Source organism: Coffea arabica, chromosome 8e, assembly GCF_036785885.1.
Source record: "Coffea arabica cultivar ET-39 chromosome 8e, Coffea Arabica ET-39 HiFi, whole genome shotgun sequence".
NCBI classification, from domain to species: Eukaryota; Viridiplantae; Streptophyta; class Magnoliopsida; order Gentianales; family Rubiaceae; genus Coffea; species Coffea arabica.
In genome coordinates, this window is record NC_092324.1 from 44,171,228 (window position 1) to 44,185,088 (window position 13,861).

Genomic DNA, 13,861 nt, shown 5'->3' on the forward strand with positions numbered 1-13,861 from the left:
CGACTACAAAAGGAAGTGCAAGGAATTTAATGTTGTGAAGGGCTAAATGCCACTTCAGACGAGGATTACTTCTAGAACTTGTATGAGTCACTTCTAGAGTCCGAACACAACCAAATGGGCAGTCTGAATCTAACGGTTTTGGATCGTGATAGTTTGTATAAGAGATAATCTCGCCTATCTCTATGTGGAGTGAGATTGGGCTAATGAGTTATGATTCTGATTACGCAAGAAAGTGCAAAGAGTTAAGTGCTGTGCAAAATTAAGTGCCACATCTAGCGGGAGCCACTTCTAGAGTTCGTATGAACCACTTTTAGAGTTTGAATAAAATTAAATGGACAATCTGGATTCTGACGGGTTTTGCGAGGATGTAAAGTTCAAAAGGTGGAGAGAATGAGACATCCCACATTGAAAAAAGAAAGGAAACGGTTTAAAAGCTTGGCCCCTTAGCTACCTTAAATTTGGGTTACTTATTTTGAGCTAATGGATTTCAATTCAAAAATTACTTGGGCAGCTTTTAGATTTGGGTCATGACAACGTAGGTGATGGTGCATAGGATATCGTGCACTTCAATATTAATTGAAGTCGTTTACCATTTTTGTTTTCCTTTGGGTCAGTTAGCATTCGATTTTTTTTTTTCCCTTCGTTTTTGGTTGAGAGTGTTGATGAGTTGTAGGATTAACTTGTGCAGAGAATGATGGGAGAATGCATGAAATTGATCTCGAAGAAGGTTCATATGCTGATTTGACTTAAAGATCGGACCACGAATTGATTGAGTCTGCTTATCACAATTTATTAAAATCCTTTAAAAGGTGGACTTGGTTTTTTAGTTTCAAAATTGGCATGTTCGTTTTCCAATTACACAAAGAATTGGTCAAACGAATGAAGCTCTAACACTAGCTTCGTTAAAAGTGAGTGAATGTTACGTCCACAAGCATAAACAAGTGTATAAAATTACTCCTCACTAATCTGAGATGAAATCAAGTTTCAGACAGTGCTCGAATTTCGTATACTTGTGGAGATTGATTTTAGTGTTAACAAGAAATGGAATTATGGAGATCCATTTTTTTTTCATAGATTTGTAAATTAAGCGTTGACTGAAAGTTTCATTTATTTTTTTTGAAGGGAAAGTTGACTGAAGTTTCTACATTATGGGACAATATTAAGCATGGACTAAATACGCTTATTGTATATTATGGAAGCATAAGATCCAAGCATATTATGGAAGCATAAAGATGCTCAAGCAGAATCGAGCCAATTGACTACCTTTCAAAACATACAATTCTTGTAAAGAAAGACTAGGATTATGTTTGAATCATCCATTTATTTTTTCAAAGAAAAAGCGTTAGATGTCTTCTTTATCAGTTCATCGAACTAGCAACTTCATCTTGATGATTCAGACCAGTAAGCAGCTGCAAATCAAGATTTCAAGCATTAGTACGAGAAGACATCCTTTTCCATGCTAGTGGGCACAACACATATAGTATAACTTTTCTCTTGTTTCCGTTTTTTTTTTTTTCTGAATGATAGAAACCAGTTAGCTTACAAGACTTCGTCCAAAATAAAAGAATTCATCTAAATTAGAAAAAAAAAAAGAACTTCAACCTGTGGGCTGTATTAAATTCTCGAGTATACCTGTGGATATTAAGCTTGAACACTTTCTTGTTGTGCCCTGACACCAAGGAAAACATCCTTAATGAGGTGTAATTTTCTGACAACTTCATTCATATGCATCCTATCATTTGGTAATCTTGCAGAGCACTTAAGTCCGATTTTCAGTAGGGAAATAATGCACTCCATCTCTTTTCCACCATTAATAGTTTCCTCTCCATGAGTAATTCTACTGTTTTCATCTCTTCCTTCAGAAAGATGCAACGGGTCCACGATCTCGGAGACTTATTCATGCAAAGCCCTATTAACATAGTTATGTATATCTAACTCATCCATGAACATATCATCTTTTGGCCTCCTCTTTGTGATCATCTCTAGCAAAAGAATGCCGTAGCTGTAGACATCCCCTGGAGTTGATGCCACATGACCCATTCCATACTCTGAATTTTTGTTTCTAGATATATTAATGTTATGTTGTAAAGGAGAAACTATATATATAGAAATATAAAATCTAAGGGAGTAAATTAAATATAGCTGCTATGTTTAAGTACTAGTTTGTAAATAAGACTTGATTGAAATTGTTAAAATTAATCACTATACATTTAGGTCAATTGCTTAATGTCCCTATTGTTTTATTATCAATAAGTATCTCCTTAAAACTTATGTCAATTATATATTAAGTGCAGCAAAAAGTCATTTATAACTTTTTACATTAAGTGCTATTCCTCATCTTTTTTTTTTCTTATCCATATGGTCATGCCGTATTTTCTTGCCTTTTGTTTCAATAATATGCATATCTTCTTGTTTTGTCCTAGTTTCAATTCCCATTAAAAATTTGTGGTATTAGAATAGTCATTTTTTTTTTGTTCATCAATAAAGAGAGGGTCAGTTTGTAGTCAAAATCCTACAGTTTTAAATCTTGAAACATGCATTAATTATCCACTAAATCATAAGCTCATTCTCATTTAGCAAACAACTCCGCATTCTGCTGTAAATTCAAGGTAGAAATTCTTTCCAAGTAACATATCACTGCTAGACAGGCTTTTTCTTCCGAATTTTGATGTATTTTTTTTAAAGGTTGTGACCCTTTTCCCCGATGATGATCATGATGATGGTAATAACCCTGCAATGAAGCCAAACATAGTAGTATTTGTGTTGGGTTCATGAGTAAGGGGTTGTGTCCCACATCGGTCCTAGAGATGGAAAAAGAGCGGTTAATATGTAAGTAAGGGTTCAAGACCTAATAGCTTAAGCTTTTGGGTCAGAATTGGGTTCTTGACTTACATATTGGGCTCTTTGGTGGACTCTCTCGAGGTGTTTCTCCCTAACAAATTGGTATCAGAGCTTCAGGTTGCAAAACTAGGTTACTCATGGGCAAATGGATTCTTCTCGGAATTGGATCGGTGAAAAATTCTCTTCTTGATGGTGGACCGAAGTGCCAAGGAGTTTGGTTGGTGTTGGACCAGATGTGCCATGGGTTTGGCAGGGGTTCCGGTTGATGTTAGACCAAGAAGCCAAGGGTTGGTAGAGGTCCAAAAATATAGTTTGGATGTTGAAGAAGAGTGGGTCCATGTTTGAAAGAAGAGGTGACCTTAAAATGATAAGGTGGGCTTGTGTTGAGTATTAAAGTGGGCTCCGAAAAACAAGAGCTTGTAAATTTGGGTTTAATGTGGGGGTTACTCATGAAGGGGGAGATTTGTTGGGTTCATGAGTAAGGGGTTGTGTCCCACATCGGTCCGAGAGATGGAAAAAGAGCTGTTAATATGTAAGTAAGGGTTCAAGACCTAATAGCTTAAGCTTTTGGGTCAGCGTTGGGTTCCTGACTTACATATTGGGCTCTTTGGTGGACTTTCTCGAGGTGTTTCTCCCTAACAATTTGGTCACTAGTTCTTCATCTGTTTGTATTGTGGAGCAGCTGTAAATCACAAGATTATCAGCCCAATACCTTTTGACAATTAATTTTTTAAATCGAGCCCAATAAAAAAGCATGCCATGACTGTAGAAATCCCCTCGAGTTGATGACTCCAACTCCAATCCATACTCTGAAAATAGGGATAATATCAGAAACCTCCCTTGAGGTTTCTCTTAATATCACTTGGTACTCCTAAGTTTTTTGAAATATCACTTACCTCCTCTAATAATTGTAAAAAGGCTATATAAATGCTCATTGACACATAATTCACATATCAAATAAATGGAACTCAAAAATTAAAAAAAAAAAAAGAAATAAAAGTCACTTTCTTCTCTTTCCCTTTTCTCCATCATTCTCTCTTACTTGTTTTTTGGATGACTATGCAATATTTTATTTGTAAATTATAATAAATTAAATTTTGTTTATATTTTATTTTTTGTGATTATGATAAAGTGGGGTATGATTTATTTGCTTATTTTGAATTAATTTTTATAATGATTGGTACAATTTAAGCAAAGGTTGAGAAGATGTTGAAAAAAAAATAAAGTTCATAAGAAATCGGTTTTAAGCATATAGAATAAAATTGGTGCAAGTGTATTTCTTTTCAAATATCTTTTTAATTTTTTAAATTTATATTTTTGTAGGGCATAGCATTATAATATGGTAGTACTACGACAGATTGTTTTGTAGGTGATGGTTTTCTTGAAGTGAACAAAGTGGCTTAGAAATATTTTTATTTAGCAAGTGAAAGGGTAGTTTAGGGCTTTTAAAAATTTTGTTACACAAATAACAAAAGTAAGGGAGGTAAGTGATATTTTTAAAACTTTAGAGGTGTCAGATGATAGTAAGAGAAACCTCATGGGAGTTTTCTGATATTAGCCCCTGAAAATATTGATTCTGATCAGCAGCATCATGGCAATGGAAAAAGAATTTGTGGCGCTTGTAATTGATGATTTACACCGTCTGAGCCACTCAATTCCATTTTAGTTTTCACTTCTAATAGACTAAATTACACTTTTTTCTATGATGAAAAAATTGAAAATTTTCATGAAAAAGTTAATTATGCAGATATAGCTGGAAAGATAATTATGACGACCGTGACTCCAATTTGTGCAGATTTTCAAGATTGCCCTAATTTTCAATCATAAGGGGGGAAAAAGCGTTGCATTTGCCTCCATGAATTATGACCGTGTCCCTAAAGAGCTTTATTGGCAATTTACCCTGACTATTTTAATTATTTTTATATTTTTTTGCTTTCCTTATAATCTTTAATTTCTTTTCTCTCTCTTAATTTTTTGTTTTAATTTTTTTTGTTTTTTCTGCATTCCCTCATTATATGAAGTCTATTCTGTCACTAGTAGTAATTGGTTAATCACACGCTCTAAATTTTACATTTGTATTTAAATATACTTAATATCTAGTAAACTTTACAGTACAATAACACATACGCTGATTGTGTTACAAAGCATATATAATTCAAGAATTAAATTATATAAGCACAAGTACATAAGCTAATGTTTTTGATTGAGCAAATAACTAACAACAATATATCACTTTGTAGTGTCAAGACAAAATGGTAAAAACTAATCCAAACAATAAAAAACGAAAAAGCAAGAGAAAAAAGGCACAAAAGAAAATATGAAAAATGAAGATAAGTAAAATATCAAGGTTAGTTCCTCCTTAACCATGAATTTAGAGGTAAGTTGAGTAAATAAATCTTTAGGTGCAACCATAATCAAAGTTACAATCTGTCGCGCCCCACTTTTCGATAAAATAAATAAATGGTTTAAAAAAATGTATTTTTGATTCAATTTGTGATTGGAAAATGAATTGTGGTTTAAAAGAAAAAAATGGGTCTAAATGGGGGTTTGAGAATGCGACGATTTGACCCAGAATTATAGTTTAAAAAGGGTTTTTTGAATATGAAGACGGAGTCGCCACTTGGTAATGAGTTAAGGTGTACCAAGTCACCTAAAAATGTATTTTTAAAGAAAAATAGGAAAAAGTAGTGATAAACCCCTTTTAAACGACTCCTAGTCTACGTAAACCAAAGAAAAAGGTTCGGGAGTCACATTTGACAAAGGGGAAGGCAAGGATAAAATCCAAGGCACCCCTTTGACCTAGCCAAGGCTAGTTGCATGATTTAATCAAAAATTTTCTTGTTTTAATCAAAGAATTTATTACATTTGGATGCACTACATGAATGCAAACCCTAGACCTAGGGGTATTGGGGAAATTTCTCTTCAAAGGTTGAGTGGTGCCAATCACATTAATTGTGAAGCCCAATAACAAACCTTCGAAGAAGTCACGAATAATGCAGGTGGAATGCTCAAACAAGGAAAGAAAATATGAGAGGTGTGCAAATGAAGGCAAAAGTGCTCGTGTGCAAGTAAAGGGATAAAAAAATGCATATGTGCAAATGAGACAAAGTGTTCGTGTGCAAGTGAAGGGATAAAAAAGGTGTACGTGTGCAAATGGGAGGAGAAGTGTTCGTGTGCAAGTGAAGGGATAAAGGTGTACGTGTGCAAATGAGAGGAAAAGTGAAAGTGTAATGATAGAGTGGATGCATGAACCTAGGGAATTCATGCATATTGGATACGGGGAGACCTAAATCGTGACTCAATTTGCCCTTTTATAGAGGGAATACAAGCATGCTAAGGCTTAGAAAAAAGCCACACTCGTCTATATCCCATATTTAAGGGGACTCTCAAGCAAATGAACCCTATAACTAGCATGAAATGCAAAAATCCTAAAATGGAGGGAAAACGGGTTCGAGGGGCATGCAAAATGATAAAACTAAAAAGAATGCATGACATGTAATGAACATGCAAACATGTACTAACGAGGGGAAATCCCTAAGGGTCTAGCGTTGGACTAGCCCATTCTATGAATTCCGACTAGCGTTGGACTAGTGGAAACGTACATTCATCCATCATATTCATTCAGGCTATGGAAAGCGAGTAGACATGCCAAACACTTATAAACACATAGCACATAACATTTAGCATGCTCGACTAGATGCGAGGCCCTAACAAAGCAAATTAACACGTAGTAACTAAGCATGCATGACACATAAGACAATTAAAGCCCTGACTATTACATTTGCTAGCTAGGCACATGACTTCGATAGGTCTTCATTGAATGCTCCTCCAAGCCCTATCTATTACATTAGGGAGACCCTACTACAATCTAAAAGGGGGAAAAGGAATAAAATAATTAAATCCCTAACTATTACAAGCCAAGAGGTGTACACATACCCCATAAAGAATAACTTAAATAAAAAGCAAAAGTAAATGACATAAATAAAAGAAATTTAAAGAAAGGCAAAGAAAGCAAAGTAGACATGCATATTCACATAACACGTAGGAGCACGTAGGAAAAATAAACTCAAGGATATAGAAGTTACCTCCCTTGCAATGGAAATCGAGTAAATGAGATATTAGCTTCAAAACAATAAAAAGGTCAAGGTACCAATTTATTTGACAAATAATCACAAAAAAAAATAAAATGGCAAACTTGAAATTGAATCAATTGAATCATGTAAGCAAACCACATTCAAGAAGTCAAGAGAAGAAAGGACCTGATTGCAAAAATTGATAAAACTTTGGGGCCAAAATTAAAGAAAAATAAAGTTCAGGGACCTATTTGCAATTAATTTAAGGACCCAATTGAAAGAAGTTGAAAATATCCAGGGCCACAGCACAGTTAAGGAGAAATTCAGGGACTGATTTGCAAAATCGTTTTCTGGTCTCCTAATGGACCGAACCATTGGGCCATTTCCTTTATTTGCTTGGGCCAAAGCTTCCCAGCCCAATAGAAATTCAGAACAAAAAGGGAATGGGCTATTTTATTTGTTTCTTTGGGCCAACCCGTCCTAGCCCAACCGAAAACCCAGCAAAGACAGATGGGTTTTAACCTGCCTAGCCCAAATCATAAATCCAAGATAAATAGAACGAAGCCCATCATAAAAAAAACCAAACAAAACATCCCTCTAATCCAAAATGTTACCAAATTAGCAACTCAACTAAAATTATTAAGCCCCAATTATGATCTAAAACTAACGTTAATAAAAAGATGATTACAATTGCCGGGTCCTATCAAAACAAGAAAAAAAATTGAGAGGGGTTCCAATGTAGTAAAAACCAGGGACTTAATTGAAAGCATTTATACAAGTCTTGGGGTCAACTTATGAAGCCCAAACAACTTTGGGGTGAAGTTTCACGATAAACAAACAGAATGGAAGGGCCAAAATTATGTTTGCAGACCAACGGTCTTCTTCTCAAACACCAATTCGCCATTTCTGTCCGTATAACCAGAGCAAAGCCAAAATTCTAGCCATTCTCAATCAAAAAACGAAAATCACCCAAAAACTCTTTTCATACAATATCAATTCGAGTTCATTCAACCGGACCACACAAAACGGAAAGAAATGAAATACAGCAAAATGCATCATAAATTTTCAAATGTAAGGAAAGTGATTTGGCCGAATGTATACAAAAACAGAAATTAATTTGACTTTGAAGTTGAACCCCCGGTTAGGCATTTTATCGAGCAGCAAATGAGCCAAAAGAAAAATCGATGATTTTTGCTTAATTGAAGTCATGATCAGCCCAGAAATTAGTCAAAACCCACAAGATTCCAGTCTAATTAATATACAAAAACATGCCTATTCCACAATCATGTGTAATCAGCATAAAATTGCAATAAATAATTCTCTGCTTTGGGAAACTTAAAAAAACCCGAGCTTAAAAAAGAAACAAAAAATTCTCAGGGAGGGAGAGGACTTACAGCACCTGCTCGGCGAAGATTGGCGGATGATGGTGATGTGTATTCGATGACACAGTAACGGCCTGGTGAATTGGAAACCTCCGCTGCCGTCGCTGCTCAAGTCATCCCCGGACGAGACGCAGGTGGAGAAGCATTTGATAATAGGCTCTGGCTATGAAACTGCTGCGCTTGGGGCAGCTTCATTGAGTTTGAGCAGCTGGAAGTCGAAGTCTTGGGTGTCGAGGACTTCATGTTTTCTCTGATTTTGTCGACCGAAGTCCCTTTCCAAGTTTCCCCTCTTGCTCTGTTTTGCGTTGCTCTGCCGAGGCCTTTCTTCTGATTTTTCTTGTTCCTTGCCTTCTTCTCCTTTTCCTTTCTTTTCTCCCAGACGAAAATTTTCTGTTTTTGTTCTTTTGCTCCTGCTCGACAATTCCGCCGCCCCTGCCCTCTCTAGATTCATCCCCGCCTCTGTTTTTTGCTCTCGTTGAAAACCTCCCCTCTTTTTTCTTTTCTTTTTAGTTTGCCGCTGCCAACCTTCTCTATTTTTTATGCCCGTCACCCTTCAAGCTCCCCTGTTTTCTTTTCTTTTTCTTTTGTTTTTCCAGAATCTCCCCTCTGTTTCTGTTTTTCTCTCATCCGTGGCCTCTTTTTTTCTTCCAATTCTCAAAACCTCCCTTCTAAGCTAAACAAGTGTCCTCCTAAATGTTGTGTTGTCAATTAAACAAAAGGGACACTTGTCCCTCAAATTCCTTAACCACTTGTCCCATGATTGTTTTGTACACTTGTTCAACATGCACACTTCCACCTATTTTTGTCACTTTCATTCTTTTTCTTTCATTTTTCATTTTTCATCATTTTTCACTTTTTCTCTTCTTTTTTCCTTTTTTTTCATTTTCAAGAAATTCTATGCTAAAAACACAAAAAACTAAAAAACTAAAAACTAAAAAGTGAAAAAAAAACGAGCACAGACTAAAAAATAATTAGTAAATGAAATTACACCAAAATTTGGTGTCTACACAATCTATGGGGTAAAATGATACGTCAGGGGACAAAGTGGCTTTGGGACCAAATTGTTAGGGGGCCTAATGCAATTAATCCTATTGTTTTCCCACTTTTGTTTTTTTGTAGAACACAGGAAACCAATCAGAGTGTTGCCATTCATGACTTGGTAGCAGGCAGATTACTTGATCTGCTCTAAGTCTTCACAAACACAGGAAACTGAGCTGGAGTCTCTCTAATACTTCATTATCTTTGTCAATTTACACAAATAATTTATCTGAGATTGGAGAAAATGTATTTTATTATCTTGACCTAAAATACAAAAGTACTGGCTTTGACTTACTTATTTTTATTTTTATTTTCCCCCTCATCTTTTTTTTTTCTTTTAGTGCAAGTAGAAGGATTCAAACCCGAATTCTCTTATTTACACTCTCTCCTCTCGAATCACCCCACTCATCTCTCCCACCCTTCATTTTCTAATTAACAACTAACCTCATGTCTTTCCATCAACTCACATTTCTTCTTGTGTTTTACGAAATGCTAATCACAATTTTTCTAAAATTCAAAATCTTGTCATTATGTTAGATGACCACCTGCAAAACAAGTACAATTTTCAATTCTTGTGCCAATTTTCATAAGAATTTTAGTTGCTTTGTCATCTGTTAGTTTTGTTTTTTTAGATGACCAGTGTAAAAGGTGTACATTTACATGTACGTAGCTCAAGACTTTTTCTATGGCATAATTTTTACAAAAGCTAAAGAATAAAATTGATAGAGCGGACAAATCGTACAACAGATCAAATTTGGTTCAAAGTTTTGTGCACAATTAAGTATCTTCTTATTTATTCTTGGGTAAATTATGTTTTACCATCCTACATTTTAGAGCATTTCCACATAATCCTTCTATAGTTATAAAAGTTAGACATAACCCCCTATGGTTGGACCAAAGTATTAAAGTGACAAAAATTACTTGTGACACAATGGTTCGCAGCTACTCGATCATCTTTCTTCCTCATGCAAAAATTAATTCTTTCTCATAGACAATTGAAAATTCAAAATTTCATAGAATATTCATTATGGTTGTGATTAGTGCAAATATTCATTGTATACTGTTTATGAATGATTTTTAGGTACAGAAGATCCTGAACCACTGGTTCATGAAGCTTCAATGTTTGATTTTATACCGATCAGCCATTTAATGGTATAGCAATAAAGGCTTTGGCTTTTGACATTTGTAGGAGCTTCTATTCTCCTTTCTGGCTTACTCCATTGTTAACGACAATACGATCATGAGTTAAAGCTACTCAGCTCTTTAGTTGATATTTCATGCGCTCGAGTTGACATTTTTGTGGTTAACCATTTCGCATGTACGTAATTTTCTGAGTCCGTTAACTAACTACTTTTCTACTTAAATCATAGAAAAAGATGTCTTGTTGGATCTCTTAACAAAAATAGCATCATCTAAAAATACCACAAATTAGTTACACTGATAGGTTGCATTTTTGTCATTAATTCTATGATTATTTTCCTCTTTTATTTTACCAAATATTGTATTAATTGATAGATTCTACTTATATTTAGTATTTGGTACTAATTGTAGGAAGGTGGAGCAAAATGTGATAAAAAATGTGATTTTTCAAGAGTTTCCCAATTCAAAATGGAGTCGACGTGGATTATTGGCAGAAGATTAGGAGGAAGTCTATTTGGTTTCAAAAAGCTAAAAATTAGGAAAAAGATAGGATGACCATGCCCGTGTGATTACTACTAGAAAGAGTCAACAATTACGAGGATTGGGGACTTGGTTTTTCGTTTGACTTGTAGTAATTTTCTAAAACAATTCCTTAGCTTTTGCTAATTTGGGGGGGTTGACCGAAATTGGAGGAAACAAAGCAAATAAGAGGAAAAAAGGCCGGATCCCGCGGGATGACTACTCAGCCAGGGATCTCACGGGATTACTACTTGGCCAGGGAATAAGAAGAGAAAAGGGTGGCGGCCGCTGGGCTCTCTGCTCCGCGAAGTAGTTCTTTTACTACCGAACATTGACGCAATTTCGTGAAGGGGACTTGTGTGAGTTACTCTCAATGGAGAGTAACTAATCTTGTTTTCTAGTCAAGGGGACAACTGAAGATTTGGTTCAACAATTACTGTGAGATCGAAATTATTTTAATTGCTTCCTCCATTTATTGGTATTCGTATGTTTTCTGCTTTTACTTGTTGTTATAGCTATCGTGTATGATTGAATAGCTGCGCAATATTTAATTATTCATGTAGGCTATTGTGCTAATTAGGGGTAATTGAATCCGTAATTGTTCGTTATCTCTATCTAAGTAGCAACTGGCGTAATTGGGTTTATGTCAGGGGAACATACGATCTAACTTAAACAAACCCTCGTAGCGTTTTTGTTAGTTAAAATTAGGCCTTTCTAATTATTAATGCAAACCAAAAATTAAATCCTACGGTCGTACCTAGGGTTGTTTCTGGGTTAGAAAAATAGTTAACGGTCGTACCTTAATTATCGAACAATTAAGGAATCGTTGGCTGTTTATCGCATGCATGACAACTATAACTAGTCTATTAATAAATGTTGGAATTATCTGTGAATCGATGATCAGTGCATGAACCATTTCTGAAGTGTACCCCTAGTTAGAGTTCTCCCAATTAATTATTTTGCACATTTAATTTATTTAGTTAGCAATTCATTTGCATTTAATCTTAAAACCCCTCATACTTTGAACTCTAGAAGAAACGAATTATCCCCAATCCATGTGGATTCGACCCTACTCACCGCTGTATACAAAATCGGTATTTCTCTTGAGTAGGTAATTATTATTGCACAGGCTCGACACCTGTCAATTTTTAAAATTGATAGGTTGCATTTTTGTCATTAATTCTATGATTATTTTCCTCTTTTATTTTACCAAATATTGAATTAATTGATAGATTCTACTTATATTTGGTATTTGGTACTAATTGTAGGAAGGTGGAGCAAAAAGTCATAAAAGAGGTGATTTTTCAAGAGTTTTCCAATTCAAAATGGAGTCGACGTGGATTATTGGCAGAAAATTAGGAGGAAGACTATTTGGTTTCAAAAAGCTAAAAATTAGGAAAAAGATAGGATAACCAGGCCCGTGTGATTACTACTAGAAAGAGTCAACAATTACGAGGATTGGGGACTTGGTTTTTCGTTTGACTTGTAGTAGTTTTCTAAAACAATTCCTTAGCTTTTGCTAATTTGGGGGGGTTGACCGAAATTGGAGGAAACAAAGCAAATAAGAGGAAAAAAGGCCGGATCCCGCGGGACGACTACTCAGCCAGGGATCTCACGGGATTACTACTTGGCCAGGGAATAAGAAGAGAAAAGGGGGGCGGCCGCAGGGCTCTCTGCTCCGCGGAGTAGTTCTTTTACTACCGAACATTGACGCAATTTTGTGAACGGGACTTGTGTGAGTTACTCTCAATGGAGAGTAACTAATATTGTTTTCTAGTCAAGGGGACAACTGAAGATTTGGTTCAACAATTACTGTGAGATCGAAATTATTTTAATTGCTTCCTCCATTTATTGGTATTCGTATGTTTTCTGCTTTTACTTGTTGTTATAGCTATCGTGTATGATTGAATAGCTGCGCAATATTTAATTATTCATGTAGGCTATTGTGCTAATTAGGGGTAATTGAATCCGTAATTGTTCGTTATCTCTATCTAAGTAGCAACTGGCGTAATTGGGTTTGTGTCAGGGGAACATACGATCTAACTTAAACAAACCCTCGTAGCGTTTTTGTTAGTTAAAATTAGGCCTTTCTAATTATTAATGCAAACCAAAAATTAAATCCTACGGTCGTACCTAGGGTTGTTTCTGGGTTAGAAAAATAGTTAACGGTCGTACCTTAACTATCGAACAATTAAGGAATCGTTGGCTGTTTATCGCGTGCATGACAACTATAACTAGTCTATTAATAAATGTTGGAATTATCTGTGAATCGATGATCAGTGCATGAACCATTTCTGAAGTGTACCCCTGGTTAGAGTTCTCCCAATTAATTATTTTGCACATTTAATTTATTTAGTTAGCAATTCATTTGCATTTAATCTTAAAACCCCTCATACTTTGAACTATAGAAGAAACGAATTATCCCCAATCCATGTGGATTCGACCCTACTCACCGCTGTATGCAAAATCGGTATTTCTCTTGAGTAGGTAATTATTATTGCACAGGCTCGACACCTGTCAATTTTTAAAATTGATAGGTTGCATTTTTGTCATTAATTCTATGATTATTTTCCTCTTTTATTTTACCAAATATTGTATTAATTGATAGATTCTACTTATATTTGGTATTTGGTACTAATTGTAGGAAGGTGGAGCTAAAAGTCATAAAAGAGGTGATTTTTCAAGAGTTTCCCAATTCAAAATGGAGTCGACGTGGATTATTGGCTGAAAATTAGGAGGAAGTCTATTTGGTTTCAAAAAGCTAAAAATTAGGAAAAAGATAGGATGACCAGGCCCGTGTGATTACTACTAGAAAGAGTCAACAATTACGAGGATTGGGGACTTGGTTTTTCGTTTGACTTGTAGTAG

General features: G+C 35.3%; 1 long non-coding RNA gene across 1 annotated transcript; it reads right to left on the reverse strand.

Moving 5' to 3' along the window:
• Positions 1-1,233: 1,233 nt before the first annotated feature.
• Positions 1,234-8,894, reverse strand: LOC140013026 (uncharacterized). The gene is made up of 2 exons (XR_011820084.1): positions 1,633-8,894; positions 1,234-1,409 (listed from the first exon to the last, which is right to left on the reverse strand). It is a non-coding gene; the product is annotated as an uncharacterized lncRNA (long non-coding RNA).
• Positions 8,895-13,861: the final 4,967 nt, after the last annotated feature.